Below are 4,365 nucleotides of genomic sequence, written 5' to 3'. Positions count from 1 at the left end.
AAGAAGGAGAGACGGCGGCCGCCTGCGATGCTCTGAATTTCAGGCGGGGGCGGCGTTTTAGGGGGAGGACGGCGGGTGGGGAAAGGCGAGCAGACGAGAGCCGAGACCGCCTTGCTCTCCCGCTCCGCCTCCTTCCTCTCCTCCGCCTCCTTCCCCTGGCGGCGGCGGAGGCGCCGCTCGTTTACCCCTTCGCCGCCCCCCCCAGGAATAATCTGTTGTTGTTGTTGTTGTTGTTAGCCGCGAAGTCGTGTCCGACCCATCGCGACCCTATGGACAACGTTCCTCCAGGCCTTCCTGTCCTCTACCATCTTCTGGAGTCCATTTAAGCTCACGCCTACCGCTTCAGTGACTCCATCCAGCCACCTCATTCTCTGTCGTCCCCTTCTTCTCTTGCCCTCGACCTTTCCCAGCATTAGGCTCTTCTCCAGTGAGTCCTTCCTTCTCAAGTGGCCAAAGGATTTGAGTTTCAACTTCAGGATCTGGCCTTCTAAAGAGCAGTCAGGGTTGATCTCCTCTAGGACTGACCACTTTGATCGCCTTGCAGTCCAAGGGACTCGCAGGAGTCTTCTCCAGCACCATAGCTCAAAGGCCTCAATTCTTTGGCGCTCAGCCTTTCTTATGGTCCAACTTTCGGAAAGTTGGAATAATCCGAGCAACCTGCAAATGGATTCGCCTTTATGACGTCATGAAGTTCTCCCCATAGGCAACTCGACCGCAGCCCCCCACCCCACCCCTGGGCTCAGAACTACGTCACTCACTACCTCCCCGCCTTCTCTGTCGCTTCCCCCATGCTGTGGAAAAACTTGCCTCCTGAAATATAATATTTTATCTATCTATCTATCTATCTATCTATCTATCTATCTATCTATCTATCTATCTATCTATCTATCTATCTATCTATCTATCATCTATTTATGGGACTTATATGCCGCCCTATCTCCCGAAGGACTCAGGGCGGCTAACAACAATAAAAAACAATACAAAAATTAAATAAGAATTAAATAACAGCCCCAAAATAAATTAACTACACAGTTTTAAAATTAAAACATTTTAATTTTAATTTTAATCCCATTTATATCCCGCCCTTCTCCGAAGACTCAGGGCGGCTTACAATCTAAGCAGAAATCAAATGTGCTTAGCAAATATGGAATGCCCTGAACCTCCTTTGCCTTTCGTAAACGACAGGAAACAAAATCAAATCAAATCAAATTGATTTGATTTGATTTAAATTTCCTGAGAGCTATAGAACAATTAAATCAGGGGAACAACCTGCCTCCAGAAGCTGTGAACGCTCCAACACCGGATGTTTTTCAGAAAGAGACTGGACAGCCATTTGTCTGAAATGGTAGAGGCAGGGTTTCCTGCCTGAGCAGAGGGTTGGACTAGATGACCTTCAAGGTCCCTTCCATCATCATCCTTATCATCCTCACAAGTAGCAGTAATAGTAAATTTAATTTTAAAAAAAAAAGAATGGATGGAAAGTAATCACGGAGAGAACCAATCCGGAACTTAGGAGAAATTTCCTAACTGTGAGAACAATTAACCAGTTGAATGACTTTCCTTCAGAAGTTGTGGATGCTTTTCAAGAAGAGATTGGACAGCCATTTGTCGGGAATGGTATATGCCAGGGGTGAGCAACCTGAAACAGTGAAAGAGCCACTCGGAACCGGTTCCCTCACAAAAGGAAAAACTGGGAGCCTCAAAAAATGTGTGCGTATGCGCGTACAAGCGCGCATGCGCAGAACAGGGTTTGACTGAAGAGTGGAGCCAAGGTGAGATATGCACCTACCCTGCATATTTGAATTGATTGGTTGAAATTTTTTAGTCTCACTTTTTTTTTTTTTGGAGTACACATAGCAGAGGACTGGGAGCCGCAGGAGACGACTGAAAGAGCCGCACACGGCTCCGGAGCCACGGGTTGCAGACCTGTGGTATATGCTCTCCTGCCTGAGTAGGAGGTTGGACTAGAAGGCCTCCAGGGTCCTTTCCAACTCTGTTATTCTGTATTCAGTCCCATCAAGAGTTTAGGACTTAGTGGTGTGAAGTCTGCCCTTTCGATAAATTGTTCATTATTTGCTTCTATCTATATGCATCTTAGCTTAAGGAAAAGATGCTGTGGAAATGGGCAATATATAGAACTGTGTGATAAAAATGTATTTGTCAAGAACAAAAAAAAATCCTAGATCAACCTTACCTTGATGAGTAACTTTTTTTTGGTAATGATTTTAAGGCCAAATGTGCAATTGGAATAGCCATAGAATAAGTGTTGATGTGGCTATATTTATTTATTATTTATTTATTAATTTTATTTGTATACCGCCCTTCTCCCGAAGGACTCAGGGCGGTGAACAGGGCAATACATATTAAAAAACAAGATACAAAAATTAAAAACGATTAAACAAAATGCCCATGAATAAGTTAAAACACATTAAAAATAGGTTAAAACAGATTAATAAAACCCAACCCCATCCCATCAGGCCAGGCCAGCTTGTTCGAAAAGGTAGGTTTTGAGATCGCGCCGGAAGGAGCGGAGGTCAGGCGCCATCCGGAGCTCAACCGGAAGATGGTTCCATAAATCCGGCGCGCCCACAGAGAACGCCCTCCCCCTGGGGGCCACCAGTCGACATTCTTTGACCGGTGGCACCCTGAGGAGGCCCTCTCTGTGGGAGCGTAATGGGCAGAGGGAAGTTGACGCCGGCCGCTGGCCGCAGTGATGGCGAACCTTTTAGAGACAGAGTGCCCAAACTGCAATCCAAAAACCACTTGTGTATCGGGTGCCGGGTGGGTGTGGCCCATTGGGTGGGCGTGGCTGTGGTGGTAACAGCAGACTGGTTGGGACTAAAACGTTCAATCAATCAATTCCAACTTTACGAGATCGTTTTTTTTCCCTGCGAGAAGTTGAAATTGATTGATTGAACCTTTTTTTTTTTTTGCACACAGCGGCACAGGCCTAAAGCGAAATTTTTTTATAAAACCCAGCTGAAGGCCTAGGACTGGGGCGACAGCGTGTGTGCCCACAGAGAGGGCTCTGCGTGCCACCTGTGGCACCCGTGCCATAGGTTCACCACCACAGGGCTATATGGCAAGGTGTGGGGACTGATAAAGAATTGAGCCCCTGGAGCAGCCTTTTGGGTGACTGGATGGAAGACTTGCTTGGAGACCAGTATTAGATCTGGGTCTGAACTGGTCTATGTGGCCTCCTGGACTGAGGGGTGAACTTGGGGCTGAATGGCAGCACTTCTAGTGCTGCTGGTCAGCTATATGGCTGTGCAGAGAGTTGGGCTGGAGGCCCTGCCACTCAGTTTCTCTGCTGTAAACTCTGTGCTGCTATGCTGGTGATGGAGCTAACCATGACCCTCACCCAGGTGGCAGCAGCATTGCTATGACTGGCTGGGCCTGTCCTCTTCAGTGCAAGAAACCCAGGAATTCCCACCCTCAGAGGATGTGGGCGCCCACATGGCAATGCTGAATGGCAATGGGGGCAGAGCAGACTGGTGGATCAGCTGGAGGCCTGCACCTTCCAGTTGCAAGACCTCATCCAGAACAAGATTACATTTAAAAAGGTAAAATGTGTATTTAGATATTAGTTTCTTATGAAGTGAGATAAGGGAAACCTTGGTTATCCAAAGTTTGAAAATTATGGATATTAAAGGTTGATTGGAACATTGATGAGAAATTAAAAATTAAGTAAAAATTAACAACAGGACATGGATTGCTTTACGAAGATTAATTAAAATATGTATAAGCTAAAATGTATTGATAAATGTAATTCTGATGTTTCCATTGAGTTGATATAATTAGAAACGTACTAGCTTGAATATGAGATAGTAAATGTTAAAGAAAAAAGAGAAGAAATTTGATGATATAACCTGAGATTTGTACTAAAGATTTTGTTATTGAATTATTGTTTAACCCTGCCACCATGTTGCTTTTTAATTACTTAAATGTAAAACTGGAGAACCAATAAAATATTATTTTAAAAAATCAAGCAATATTATAGATTGTACAGCACAAGACCATCTGTTTTAGCAAGTTTTTAAATTATCAGACCCAAATAGCTGGAATCTCTTACAGCAACTTGTCATCTAAAACAATAGCAATGTAGGGTGTAAAAAGCAGGTGGCATAAGCAGATAAAGTTAAAATATATGTTCCTACAAAAGAATATATGATATAATTAATTTAAATTAATACTGTCTGAATAGTAAGACTTAATGCTTACAGTTGATTCCAGATGCAAATATTAGATATACTCACAATATTTCCAAACTATTAATTTAAGACAAGAGTTAGACTGAGTGTAGATATAAAACATGCTTTTATTTTTAAAGTAGGATAGTGCCCAGACCTTAAGACCATGTTTACA

General features: G+C 43.8%; 1 protein-coding gene across 3 annotated transcripts in view; it reads right to left on the bottom strand.

Moving 5' to 3' along the window:
* Positions 1-4,298: 4,298 nt before the first annotated feature.
* GPCPD1 (glycerophosphocholine phosphodiesterase 1) overlaps positions 4,299-4,365 on the bottom strand; it is a 57,028-nt gene continuing 56,961 nt past the window's right edge. For all 3 annotated transcript variants that reach the window (XM_083349305.1, XM_083349306.1, XM_083349307.1), the window contains one exon: positions 4,299-4,365. This exon is cut by the window's right edge and continues 1,509 nt beyond it. The gene's annotated coding sequence lies outside the window, so the exon portion shown is untranslated.

Source organism: Vipera ursinii (genome assembly GCF_947247035.1).
Source record: "Vipera ursinii genome assembly, chromosome: 1".
Lineage (NCBI taxonomy): Eukaryota > Metazoa > Chordata > Lepidosauria > Squamata > Viperidae > Vipera > Vipera ursinii.
This window is presented reverse-complemented; position numbering and strand designations above follow the sequence as displayed.